The sequence below is a fragment of the Chrysemys picta genome, chromosome 15 (assembly GCF_011386835.1).
Source record: "Chrysemys picta bellii isolate R12L10 chromosome 15, ASM1138683v2, whole genome shotgun sequence".
Taxonomy (NCBI): Eukaryota; Metazoa; Chordata; order Testudines; family Emydidae; genus Chrysemys; species Chrysemys picta.
In genome coordinates this window covers 9,767,309-9,781,988 of record NC_088805.1, presented here as the reverse complement: position 1 = coordinate 9,781,988, position 14,680 = coordinate 9,767,309, and the positions used below count along the sequence as shown (strand labels likewise).

Below are 14,680 nucleotides of genomic sequence, written 5' to 3'. Positions count from 1 at the left end.
CCTTAATAGCCAAAAAGCTGCAGCTGAAATGGGAGGTCGTAGTTCCAAGGTTTTCTTAGACTGGGAATCAGAACAAAACCAACCAGAGATGGCAAAGTAGTTTGTTTTTTAAAAAGGTGCCTCAGTTTGGCTAGCATCATATCCGGATGCCTTTGACTTCCCTAACCCTACGGATCAGGTGCCCACTTGGCAGCTTGGTGAACTGGAGGCAGCCTTTCGGTATGAGCTCAAGTGAGACTTGAACCCATGTTCAGAGTCAAGCACTTTAGTCACTTGGCCCCCCCACACCTCATTAGGAGCCAGGACACCTGGGTTCTAGTCTCAGCTCTGCCACTGTGTGACTGTTTGCAAATGAAAACATGGTTTCCATAACTTCCAGCTCCGCAAACTCCCTCCGAACTGCAAGTCCCAATGGGTTCTCCCCAGCGACACAGTACAAGATTCTGCAACCAGCCGATCATTAATAACGCCAGTGAAGGCTGCATAAACAGAATAGAATCCAGTTTCCTCCTGAGAGCCCTGGAGAGCTAGGAGAATAAAACCCCATTTCCCCCTCACTAAAGCAAGCAGACTGGAGTCTGAATACACCCAATAAGCTCATCTGTTGAGTAGTATGGGCCGTTTCTACACGGCTACTTTTCTGGCCATAAAAGCCCTTTCATTTCTCAAATGCCAAAAAAACCCTCAGCAATTCCTTAACTCTAAACAGTCTATACCACATGCCACACCTCTGTATAAACATGCAACAGCACTGCGGCAGCGTCTTGCTGCAAACCTCATGCAACTCTTTACCCAGAGGGAAAGCAGCCCTGGCTATGAAATATTCTAAAATTGGAAAATGAAAGTCAGGAAGCAGAAGGGTTCCCAGCAGTCCCTTTTCTAGGAAGCCCCTAGAGCCTGCTCCTAAAGTGTACCATCATTGCAGCTGGGCTGGCGTGGCTGCTACCATAAACTGCCCACCACTGTTTAAACCATTAGCCAAGCACTAATACACCCATGGAAGGTGTTTAGATACTACAGTGATGAGGACAGTAGGACTGATAGAGAATAGTAATATGGCAGGCGACCACCTTGGCTAAACAGTGAAATCCTTGCTGATCTTAAACGCAAAAAAGAAGCTTACAAGAAGTGGAAGATTGGACAAATGACCTGGGAGGAGTATAAAAATATTGCTCAGGCATGCAGGAGTGAAATCAGGAAGGCCAAATCACACTTGGAGTTGCAGCTAGCAAGACATGTTAAGAGTAACAAGAAGGGTTTCTTCAGGTATGTTAGCAACAAGAAGAAAGTCAAGGAAAGTGTGGGCCCCTTACTGAATGAGGGAGGCAACCTAGTGACCGAGGATATGGAAAAAGCTAATGTACTCAATGATTTTTTTGCCTCTGTCTTCACGAACAAGGTCAGCTCCCAGACTGCTGCACTGGGCAGCACAGTATGGGGAGAAGGTGACCAGCCCTCTGTGGAGAAAGAAATGGTTCGAGACTATTTAGAAAAACTGGATGTGCACAAGTCCATGGGCCGGATGCGCTGCATCCGAGGGTGCTAAAGGAGTTGGCGGATGAGATTGCAGAGCCATTGGCCATTATTTTTGAAAACTCATGGCGATCGGGGGAGGTCCCGGATGACTGGAAAGAGGCTAATGTAGTGCCCATCTTTAAAAAAAGGGAAGAAGGAGGATCCGGGGAACTACAGGCCAGTCAGCCTCACCTCAGTCCCTGGAAAAATCATGGAGCAGGTCCTCAAGGAATCAATTATGAAACACTTAGAGGAGAGGAAAGTGATCAGGAACAGTCAGCATGGATTCACCAAGGGGAAGTCATCCCTGACTAACCTAATTGCCTTCTATGATGAGATAACTGGCTCTGTGGATGAGGGAAAAGCAGTGGATGTGTTATTCCTTGACTTTAGCAAAGCTTTTGATACGGTCTCCCACAGTATTCTTGCCGCCAAGTTAAAGAAGTATGGGCTGGATGAATGGACTGTAAGGTGGATAGAAAGCTGGCTAGATCGTCGGGCTCAACGGGTAGTGATCAATGGCTCCATGTCTAGTTGGCAGCTGGTTTCGAGCGGAGTGCCCCAGGGGTCAGTCCTGGGGCCGGTTTTGTTTAATGTCTTTATTAATTATCTGGAGGATGGTGTGGATTGCACTCTCAGCAAGTTTGCAGATGACACTAAACTGGGAGGCGTGGTAGATACACTAGAGGGTAGGGATCAGATACAGAGGGACCTAGACAAATTAGAGGATTGGGCCAAAAAAAACCTGATGAAGTTCAACAAGGACAAGTGCAGAGTCCTGCACTTAGGACGGAAGAATCCTATGCACTGCTACAGACTAGGGACCGAATGGCTAGGTAGCAGGTCTGCAGAAAAGGACCTAGGGGTCACAGTGGACGAGAAGCTGGATATGAGTCAACAGTGTGCTCTTGTTGCCAAGAAGGCTAACGGCATTTTGGGCTGTATAAGTAGGGGCATTGCCAGCAGAACGAGGGATGTGATCATTCCCCTCTATTCGACATTGTTGAGGCCTCATCTGGAGTACTGTGTCCAGTTTTGGGCCCCACACTACAAGAAGGATGTGGAAAAATTGGAAAAAGAGTCCAGTGGAGGGCAACAAAAATGATTAGGGGTCTGGAGCACATGACTTATGAGGAGAGGCTGAGGGAACTGGGATTGTTTAGTCTCCAGAAGAGAAGAATGAGGTGGGATTTGATAGCTGCTTTCAACTACCTGAGGGGGGGTTCCAAAGAGGATGGAGCTCGGCTGTTCTCAGTGGTGGCAGATGACAGAACAAGGAGCAATGGTCTCAAGTTGCAGTGGGGGAGGTCTAGGTTGGATATTAGGAAACACTATTTCACTAGGAGGGTGGTGAACACTGGAATGCGTTACCTAGGGAGGTGGTGGAATCTCCTTCCTTAGAGGTTTTTAAGGCCCAGCTTGACAAAGCCCTGGCTGGGATGATTTAGTTGGGAATTGGTCCTGCTTTGAGCAGGGGGTTGGACGAGATGACCTCCTGAGGTCCCTTCCAACCCTGATATTCTATGATTCTATGAGAACACAGGATGGACTAGGATAACACGATTCGATAACGCTGGTGTGAGAATGCTGATGGTGCGCTGCACTAGCTCTCCCACCATTGCCACGACTGGCGGGGACATTAAGACAAAACAGAGCTTAGACCAGGCTTATTAGTCAGGTGCTTCCAAGTTCAGCCACGCATTGGTTTCACGTGGGCCTGCATTTCCCCACTAACTTAACATCTCCATGTAATGATTCAATGAGCTGCCCAATTGCAAAATAAATGTTTGAAAAGGGTCAGTGCAATTACAGGGTAAATGGAATGTTTACTCGCCACGTGAGAACAGCCATTATTCACAACAGGACTGCGGACACTGAGGAGATGAACGTGACTCTCCAGAGATAACATTAATGCATGGGCTGCACTGATGGGGGGCTCAGGCAGGCAGTGCTGACAAGTGTGAGTATGACAAAGCCTCATTATTATGCACTTAACAGCACTGAAATCGGTTATCGATCTAAAGCCCCTACCTAGTGAGTATGGACTGGATGGGACAGACTCTCTGCCTCCTGACAGAGCCACTACAGCTTGTAGTCTTTATTCTAGGCCCTACTCGTGGTGTTTACTTCCAGCTTAACAATGAAAACAGGTGTCCCTCCAGGCTTCATCCAGAAGTTGTACTGGAATTTTAAAGAGCTCTCACACAGCCATGCACCAGAACTGTACATCTTCCTGGCAGACATGCCATGTCAGACTCCAGCCCAGCCATTTTCCTGCCTGGACCACGAAGCAGCAGCTGCACTGAGCCAGCTTGCAGCAAGATCTGTTGTAACCAGGATGGTCCACCAGCATTCACCAGTAGCTGGGCACTGGGCTCCAGACCTCTGTTTTATCCCCATTTCTGCCACTGCCTCCTTGTGACCTCTGTCAAGTTTCAACCTCAGTCTCCGAGTTTCCCCATCTGTAAAATGGGACTGGTTATATCTTCTCCCGCAACTCTGCACCATTCAAACCTTTGCATTCAGATTACTGCAGTGTGTTCTCCCGTGGAGTGTCACTTGCAGACCACTTGGGACTGTCAGCAACTGCTGATTGAATCTCCTCTTTCTGACCCCTCCTGGATGTTCGTGATGGGAGCCTGGGCACTCTCTGTGCTCAGATTCAAATGGGGAAACAGGTGCCCTCAGGACACAAGCAAGACATCTTTTACCCTGGCTCATGGAGCTTGCAGGAGGACTTTTAGCTAGGAGCCTCTTTAGGCATCAGCCTGGATGAGATTTAATGAACTTGGGCTTAGCAGCTATGTACACATGCCTAGGCACTTTAATTTATAACAAAGGGCCTATGCTGGAATTGGTTTATGGCCCCTGAGAAATACACGAGCCCAGGAGTTTCTAAGCAGTGAACAGCACTGTTCAGTTGTGGGGCGGTGTGTGTACACAATACAGTCCTAAACCTAATCATTTAATTTACCATAGGAGACTCAAACTGGTATCAATTAACATTTCCCAGCCCCAGAACAGAGGCATGTTTTGTCTGGAGATTATGTTGATTAAATTATCAAGTGCCATAATCCCCACAACAAGGCTGCAAGAGACATAAGAAAATATAGATATCGCCTTCTAAGCCACAGCAAAGAAATGTAAATTCACCTCCCAGTGCCATACTGGCTCACTGGAGACCATTTACACACACACACACTTCCCAGGAAGTAGCTGCTCTGATCAAACTGGCATGATCAGAAGGGAAAACAAATCGCCAGTTAAAAATTGAAGGGATACCATCAGAGGATCTTAAAAGCCACTTAGCTTTGTGCCACCGTCATTAAGGGTTTGGCTAAATACACAGCCCAGGCCTTTGAAATCAAAGATGTGAAGTTCCGAAAGTGACAAATTCTGTCGTTCAGAGCCCCAGACAGGGAATGCAAAGCAGGACGGATTTCTCAGGCCACAGAAATAGACAAGCCAGCCAGCTCCAGACCCCCACGCAGTTCTGGCACCTCAAAAATTTTCTTAAGGTCTCAGACGCTCTCCTCCTGCTCCCCTTCAGCCACCACTCATGGCCTGGATTCCTTTCCACCACCCCACGGACATGTCCTATCCCCATTCTGATCCCCACAAACTACCACCTTCATCTCCAGGCCCCTTGGAACGCAAGGAAGGTCCTTGAAAATAGCTTTAGAGATCTCAGAATGCAGCAGGCCTGTGTGCTCAGCACAAGCGGCCATGAATGCATCACCCTGCCGCTCTGGCCGCTACGCTGCATTTGGTCTAGTAGGAAGCTACAGTCCTGGACCCAACCTTCAAAAACCTTGCTAAATTTAGTTCCTGTAAAGGCCACCTCTCACCCACAGTTCAAGCCTTGCTGGGCTCATCTGGGACAATGGAACTGTTGGCTGCTAAGGGTACATCTACACAGGGATAAAAGACCCACGGTACAGCTCAGGCTTGCGGGGCTCGGACTCCAGGGCTAAAAACTGCTGTGTAGACATTCGAGCTCGGCTGGTGCCTGAGCTCTGGGACCCTCCCCCATCACAGGATCCTAGAGCTCAGGCACCACCCAACCCCAAAATCTGCACAGCAATTTTTCAACCCTGGAGCCCAAGCAACCCTGAGTCAACTGATCTGGGCCCGCCACGGGTTTATCAGCCCTGTATAGCTGTGTACCCTAAGAGGAAAGTAGCAGTAGCCAAGGAGAGCTCTCCTCTCACCTGGCCTTGGGGCAATAGAGCTCCCTTCCGCAAGGGTTGTATCACCTCCATGACACACTGCAAGCCCCATCTTCTTGGCTCAGCTCTACAAAATGGCAGACTCGCTGGGCCCACCTAGAACTGTTCCAGCTTGGCTTATGGCCTCACCAAGGTCACTAGCAAGCTCCCTGTAGCAAACCCAATGAGGACCCTCTGGTTTTATTTACTCCATCTGGCTGCTGCCTTCAAGCCCCAGTGATTGCTCCCCTCCTTCCTTGCTGACCACTCTCAGCCTCTTGGGTAACTCCTTTGCCCTTCCCCGTTGGCCTCCTTCTTCCCCCTCAGGCCTTAGACCACCTCATCAGCAGCTTCCATGACATCTGCACTAAGAACTATTCAGTCATTCCCTCAACTCTCAGCCCCCTGTTCTCTCTCACCTGCCACGTCCTCAGTTAATCCAAAGCAGAATTACTCTGCTCCTGGTCTGTCCATTTTCTCCCCGTCTTCATCACCAAACACCAGTCCCAGAACCTTCCCAATCTTCAACTGCCCCATATCCAGCCTGCTAGAAAACCTATGGCTTCCTCTCCATCTAGAATGCATATTTCCACCCCTCCCGGGCAAGCATCCCACCCACATAGACCAGGATCTGTGTCCTAGGCTCAGTGATCAGAGAGCAGGGGGAGTTGGTGGATGGTGGTTTCCAGAGAAGGCGGCGGAGGGGCTACAGAGACACCCTGCAGGACCCGAGCTGTATTACTCTTCCTCTCAGGGACGCAGGAGGGGAGGAAAAGATCCTACATCCCCAGACCTGTGACTTCTATGCAGACACAGTCACTCTGCAGCACTCCCATTCAGGGACTGCACTTCCATGGCAGTCACTGTCCAAGGTGCTGGTGACTTGTTGCACTCCATAGGGGACTGAAGCTACATGGCAGGTGCTGTCTGAGGTGCTGCGCTCAGATCAGCCCCGCTCACTGTGCCCCAGAGGCTAAAGCTTTGTGTCTAATACACTTCTATGGCCTCTGGTACTGTAGCAGCCAAAGTGCCTCATGATCTGTAATGCAATTCTCCTCACAGCACCCCGGTGAGGGAGGGAAGTGCTCTTATGCCCATTCCACAGATGGGCAATGGAGGCAGGGAGAGAGTGACTTACCCAAGACCATTACAGGGAGCGAGTGTGGTGGAGAAGGGAATTGAAGCCTGAGAATCAGGAGACGTGGGTATCCCACTAACCACTGGACCATCCTTCCTCTCTATAAGGAAGATACTTCCCCAGATTTCAGCTGCTGCTCTTTTAGCATCAAAGGAAGAGGCGGCCCGAGCCAGGGAGCAGGCATGCACTGCTCTGCTATTTTAAAGGAGCGATCCTCTATGGTCCTCACACAGTAAACCCACCATCTCAGTCTCTTCACCTTGTTTATTCTCTCTGCATCTGCAGTGCTTAGTCCACCTCCTTCCCCTTCCTTCCCTTAGTGCTTTCTCCCTGGGCCTGTCCTTAGCAAGGTCAGCCACGGCAGCGCTGCACACCTGCACAGGCAGCCCCCGTTCTGCTCTGAATCACTGCACTTCTGAGGCGAGAACAGCATTTCTTCTCTCCAGTTCAGCCCTGGTGATTGGTGCCAGAGAAAATGAGCATTAGAAGAGAGGCTCCTGCTGTATTTCTGTTGCCACATGACAGAGGAATCATTTTTGCCACCACAGTCAGTTCCTCCTAGCATGCGTGGAAATAAGCCCGACTCTGCTTTTTGTGACTCTGATTATAAAAATCCCCTTTTTGTCTTCTACTCAGAGGGGAAGGTCCAGGCCTTGCAATCCAAATGGGAAGCATAAAATGACTGGTGGGGAATGGAGATCAGGGTCTCTCTCTAGCAGCAACATGCAACTTTAAGCAAATGGAATTTCTCAGCTTAGTGCCACTCATGCAATAACAGTGGAGAGAGCAGGCACCTCCCCAACCTGCTATACAAACTCATCACCTTCCCTGGAAGTTGGCTCTGTAAATACATGTAACTAACCATGCCCTTGTTGGGTCCTCTGAAGGGCCTGGGCCTAAAACCATTAGCCTCTTTGCAAGATAGAAAGGTCCCAGTCCGTTAGCTCAGAGGAAGTAGCTGACTCAAAGCACCCTGGTTGTCTAGCTATGAGAGGGGGACAAATTTTTAGCATGGGTTACATAGCCACAGATCAAACATCAGGTCACACCTTCTCCCCATATTTGACCGCTCCTACAAATCCTCCCCACAAGACTGTTCAGCCCATGCCCCTCATCCTCGCTATCCACAGATGCTCCCATCTTTAAATCCAGGAGGGGTAATGAGCCAGCAGGACCCCCCTTGATGGGGGAGGGATAGCTAAGTGGTTTGAGCATTGACCTGCTAAACCCAGGGTTGAGAGTTCAATCCTTGAGGGGACCATTTAGGGATTTGGGGCAAAAATCTGTCTGGCGATTGGTGCTGCTTTGAGCAGGGGGTTGGAATAGATGACCTCCTGAGGTCCCTTCCAATCCTGATATTCTATGACTCCTTTCCAGCAGGATAAGCTCCTGAAAACTGGGTGGGGCATTTCAGGCAAAGCCTGTTCCCTTGAGAGGGGAGAAATACTCATCCAAGGACATTTTCCAGCAGCATTTCATAATTCAACCATGCCCAGGTATTTTATGTTTAAATTAAATGTTTTATCTGCCAGTTGTTCGGATTGTTTGTATAGTGCCCGCGGGCCCTTGGTAGGATAGCTTAGAAATACAATACAGATCCCATTGAAAATGGAGCTTGTTGAATTAGAAAGCCTCCTTGAAGTCTGACAAAGAATCTCATTATGAGGGTGACCAGTGGAGAGGGGTTCAAGGCTGAGATGACAGGAGAAAGCCACATCAGAACAAAGCAAACGCAAGGAACGCTTTACACATTGGCCTTAGAAACAAAACAATACACACGCAGCAGCTTATATATACAGACTTTTGAGGCAGGCCACAATGGAAGAGAGAGCTTTGAATACTTGCTCATTCGTCTATCCAAATCAATAATGGTAAACATATGAACAGAAATAGAAATTAGTGGGGGAAATGAAACAAAAGATTTCACCTCCTTGATTGAAGGCTTAGAGTGGTAAGTGCAAATGACTGGAGTCAAGGCTCCTGGTTTCTATTTCTCAGCCTCTGAAAAGACTCTGAAGGTGGGCTTGGGTAAATCATATTAAGCTCTCTGCCTCAGTGTCCCCTGTTTTACATATGTGGATGGTGCCCCACATTCGTAAAATGCTTTGAGATGCTCAGATGAAAAGCACTAGTGACATGCTAAGCATTTTAGGAATCCTTTGAATTGAAAACCAGGTTCATGGAATGAGGAGAAATAAAATATGGGAAGAATTACATCCAGCCAGAAGCAGTGCAACTTTTTTCCTCTTAGGCAGATCAGATTAGAGAGATGCTCAAAACACAGTTGTCGTCTAATTTGGTTTGGCTACTTGGGAGGGAGTGTGGAGGAAAGACTTCTGTCCCTGTTCTCAAATCTCAGGGCTCTAGTTTTTGTTTCCCTTTATCTGTGCAAGGGAACAATTCAACCCACACACGCGCAAACACACACACACACACACACACAGAAGAGGAACCAAAACACCGAAGTTCTCCAAAACAAGGCATTCTCAGCAAGCTTTTTGCAGAGGGAGGGAAAAGTGAAAAGAGGAGTTTGCTGATTAGACACATTTGACAGCTAGCGCTACGAGACTGGAAGCTGCATGCAATTACACTCCAAGAAATACCACACCTTTTTCAATTATTCTGCATCATTCCTATAGCACTATAAGTGTGTCCAATGATTTACAAAGCAGAGGAGATCTGTTCCCTGCCCTGAAGTCCTTCAATTTAAAATCCAAGCCCAGAATCCCATCTCACCCAGAACCACATGGCCTAGTTTTATCAGACTCCACAAAGTATAAAATTATTCTTAAAAAAAAAAAAAAAAAAGGAATTAAATTTCACACCAATGCTCCCTATCTTTAGGATACCATTTTAGAGCAGGGATAATCCATTTGATTGGCTGAAGTGAGGGGGAGGGTCAGAAAGCTGGCAATAGATTGCATTTCAACGTGTGCCTGGCACATCTCTATTCTGAGCTTCACACCTCTTCACTTTCATTAGTATGTGCTGCACAAAGGCTGAGAACTTCATTACTCCTAAGTGAAACATCTTCAAACATGTCAAAAACACTTGGCTTCAGTGAGATCCTAGTCCCTGACAAGCATGAAGTTCTAAAGAGAAGCCCCAAGCTAGCTTTCCCCAAGCAAACGTGCACAGCTTAAGTTTCAGAATGGGTAGAACACATCCCTCCCTTTCTTGGTAAAAATAAACACCGGCACAGCCATGTGGAATTACATCAAACGGTCCCATCAAAACTAACTTACCTACCGAGAACAAGCCTGACAAATTCTCAGTACAGAGGAAGATTTTTTTTAAAAAATAACAGTGCAAGTACCTGAAACCAGAGGAGTGGTTAAGACTGAATGATCTCATCAGCCATATCACCACATGATGCACTCTCACACTCCACCCCTGCCTGATAACAGCCACCTTTGAAGATAAGGGGTTTGAGTATTCAGGGAGAGGTGCACATAAAGACCTAGGATGGATAGTTGCAGTATCTCAGCTCTTGGCCAGATGGGAGTGTGAAGGGGGACACTCACCTCCTAGCAGCAGGGTGGGGCGTTGTGATCGTTCTTCCAGCTCCTGGCGCCCCCTGATGGTTGCTGACCTCGCCAGGCAAGTCTTCCTTGGCTCAGCCCTCTGACCGAGTCATACAGTCAATAATGGAGCAACCCCTTCCGGGGTAGCAACGAGTCCAACAAGCTGCCAACCTCACCAGGGTTTTCAGCCCCGGTTCTGGGCCCTTTAAATTCTGCCTTTCACAGGGGCTTCTAAAGGAGCCTTGTCCCCTTCCCAAGGCTTAGGCCACTTTCCCGGAGGGAGTACCCAGGCCTACCCACTGCTCCAAGTCCCAGACCCAGGGACTGTATCCACAGCAGCCACCTGCTGCTTCCTTTCATTAGTTGCTGCTCTTTTCCCTGGGCCTCTTCCCGCCCAGTCGCTTTATCTGCACTCATTACCTCAGGGTTACAGTTCTCAGGGCCTCTCTCCCCCAGGGCCAGTACGTGCAGCGAGCCAAGCTCCTGTAGCCAGAGCAGCGCCCCCTTCCTCAGCCCTCTGGCCCCAGCCAGGGACAGACTCCGCCCCTGCAGCTCCTTTTACTTCTCTAGGCAGGCCTAGGGCACCCACCTTTGCTGCACCTTCCTGGCGCAGGTGGGAGGAGTGCGGGGCCTTCAGCAGGGGAAAGGCCAGGTACAGGTGCACCAGAACAAGGGGGGGGGCAGGGGACCATGGACCGAGCAGTGCGGGATCTTAGGGGCTGTGTGGGGGTAGGGTCTTGGAGGAAGGGGCAGTGTGAGGGCAGGGGCTTGGGGAGGTGCAGGGCAGGGTGGGGCCTGAGGGCAGGGCCACAGTTCAGGCACTTATGGCCCCCGCCCTTTTAGGGCACTTCCACTGCTTCTGGCCCGGTACACCCCATCACAGGGAGGAAGGATGTTGAGACCAGACAGCGAGTAGGGAGCGTAAACATGCATCTTGGCTTGAAAAGGGCAGCTTGGAAAAAGCTACATCTGGCCCAAAATACAAACACTTGTGTCCTCAGCAATGCAGGCTCCCAAGAGCGCATCATCCCTTTATGTTACTCACACCTTCTCAAACACAGAATTAAGTTGAGGGTCTTGGTCCTGCTTTCAAAGCTCTCAATAGACTAACAATCTCCAGGAGATGCAAGTTACCACCTCACCCATGGCTCTGCTCCACAGGACTGATCGATTGTTTATCTCAAGGGTGATGCTTGCATGCATAGGAGTTGTTAGCTGGCAAGAGATTGAAATCCTCTCTTGCAGGAGCAAGGACTGACTATAAAACCTCACCTGCTTTCAGATCCCAAGACGAAGCTCACCTCTTCCACTTTGGTTTTCCACAAAGCAACTTATTGCCTAATAGCACTTACACAGACACTGCTTAACTTACTCCCCACGGACTGGGTGGGAGAGAATGGTGCAAAAGCTGAAATTTATTAATATAAGTCATGCTTGTGCATGTACACACACTCTGGAAGACACCGCTACTTTAGACATGGAGCAAAACCTTAAGTAGAATTAAAAATAACTAGACAGGTGACTTGGGCCAGTGGATAAAGCAAGAGACCAGGGTTGTGTTCCCAACTCTGCCACTGACTCGCAGTGACACCTTGGGCAAGTTACTTTACCTCTGTGCCTCAGTTTCCCCAACCTACGGATTGGGGTGGGAGGGAAATCACATTTACAAGCCCTTTGTAAAAAGCTTTGAGATCTACAGATTGAGTGCTATAGGAATACCAAGTAAAGATTGCTGCTAAGAATAACAGGTTCCTTTTTGCAAAAGGAGGCCTTGACAGCACTGAGCAAGCAGGGAAGCAGCCTGTATTGGACTCACTCCATAGTTTGCTCCTGCTAATCTTGTCCCTTTTCCTTTAGTGGCAGGTCAGACTTCCAAGTGATAGGGAAAAGAAAAACGTACAAGGGAGACTAAATAAAAAAAATGTTTCACTGGAATGTATTTGGTTGCTTTTTACTGGAATGCCATGAGAATTCATTTACAAATACTGTCAAGAGCACGGCGATATGAAACTGGAAATGTGAATGCCTGGCAGCCTCCGGCACACTGAACCGTGAGCAAAATACAAGGGGTGAGGAGAGGTTAAATACGCAGGGGATTAACCTGAACGAGTTGCAGATTGAAAGATTGTGGCAAGACAGAATTTTAACCCTAATCAACTCCATGTATCACGTGGTAGAAACCTTTTCTTCTAAATATTCAGCTTCATAGTTATTTGCTTCCACACAGTGCAGATTACTGGTAAAGAGGACAGCCAAAAATTTACTTCTGTTTAGGGCTAAAACTACAGAACACATCCTATGGCTGCTTTAAGACTGCATGTGAAATTAGTGCTGGAGAAGGGTGCCAGTCTATTGGAATTCTGGGAGGAAGGTTGGCAACAGGGTAGAGCCCCCCTAGACAAGGGAGGAGTTAGAGAGCCCAGAAATCAACTAAACATACGGGACAACAAATGAAAAATAAAGCCCTCAGGGACAGCGTGACGGTCAGATGTATTGACTATTCAGGCCACATACGAGATGAGTGCCAACAGGGCAAGCTTTCCCCACCCTGAACTGCCAAAGTACATCAGCATCCCTCCTGAGAGACCAGTGCAGGGTCACTTGGCCAGTCAGCTTTGGACCCTCTGCCAATAGTGGTACAGTAGAACCTCAGAGTTACAAACACCTCAGGAATGGAGTTTGTTCGTAACTCTGAACGCAACATTACGGTGGTTCTTTCAAAAGTTTACAACGGAACATTGACTTAATACAGCTTTGCAACTTTACTATGCAGAAGAAAAATGCTGCTTTTCCTTTAGTAGTTTATGTTTAACACAGTACTGGGCTGTATTTGCTTTATTTTTGGTCTCTGCTGCTGCCTGATTGTGTACTTCCAGTTCCAAATGAGGTCTGTGGTTGACTGGTCAGTTCATAACTCTGAGGTTGCGCTGCGGAAGAGGGGAATCATCAGTACCAAAATGAGGTGACCTTTGTTTTTAGTTAAACATGTGAGGCCTTTCCCCTTGGCTGATGAAGCTGGTGGCTATGCGGAGTGCACCCTGAGCAGTTAAGAATGGACAACAGGCTCCTGTCTGCATGGCTGCTTCTTCTGAGAACATCTTCCCTATTCATCACAGCTAGCACCCGGCTGCTCATCCCAAAGGTCAACCTTCTCTCACACAGCTCTGTTTACAGAAACTTTATCCTGGGAAGAAAAATAACAATTGGAGTGTGTGTGTGTGTGTGTGTTTTATTTAAGCATCATTTTGTTCCTGTGATTCATTCATTTGCCCTTGGAAATGCAGCTTTTTTTTTTTGGAGGAACAGACTGAGGCAGACTTGCAGAGCCTACCCCCATCACCAGGGAGAGAGAATCTGATAAAGGCGAGGCAGGTGGTGAGCTGTCGTTACTGCTCTCAACCAATTGAGAGCAATGCACAGCCAATCATTTATGCTATCTTCTCTCCTCCTCTCCCCACCCGACTTGTCTGTCTCATGCACCTCATGTCTCATCTTTCCGATTGTAAACTGTGACAGGACCTGTCAGTTACAATGCAACTGTGCCCTGCCTAGCACAAGAGGTCCCTGCGCTGCGTGGCCTCTAGATGCTCTTGCAGTGTTCACATACTAAATAAAAAGCAGTTTGTTGTAGAACAGCACTGGCGTGCTGTCCTGAGAGCAATAAAGGGAGCACGCTGTGTTTAGTTCTTGGAGTCTGTGCATTGGACCCCAGGTTGACAGAGGACTAGGATATGAACTAACGTTCTCTCCTGGGATCCAATGCCTGGCACGCATATTACAGTCAAATTATACTGAGCATGAACAGCAATACTGAGCATTTCATCCTTCCAGGTGACCAGAGGCTGGCCCTCCTGTGAAGCATTGCGTGCACTGTCTTTACGGGATAAGAAGATAGATAACAGAGATATTGAAAGCCAGAAGCATTGTAATGGTTTACTGGAATAACGCACTTGTGTATTTATAAAAATATGATCTATTCCCTCAGGCTACAGGCATATTTGCATCAATAAAGTCAACGTTTAAACAGCATATTGCATTGGCAGCCTGCTGCAACAGAAACGACAATGGCACAAACCTCTACAGCCAGTGAAAGTCTGGACAGACAGACAAGCCCTGCACTGCCCTGATGGTCAAGCCATGGTGATTTGACAAGGAGAGAGAGTTCCAGACGTGAACAACATTCACCAAAAATAGCCTGCCTTTTGTCCATATAATTCAGATCTAGGACTTGTTAACAGAGACATCTCAACTCATCGGAATAACAGAGAGAAGGTAAATACTGTAGGCTACTTTAG

The 14,680-nt window shown here is 48.1% G+C and overlaps 1 protein-coding gene across 2 annotated transcripts in view; it reads right to left on the bottom strand.

The window, feature by feature from the left end:
* The window catches only part of SUDS3 (SDS3 homolog, SIN3A corepressor complex component), a 77,930-nt gene that overhangs the window by 24,422 nt on the left and 38,828 nt on the right, over positions 1–14,680 (bottom strand). The gene's annotated exons all lie outside the window — the stretch shown is intronic.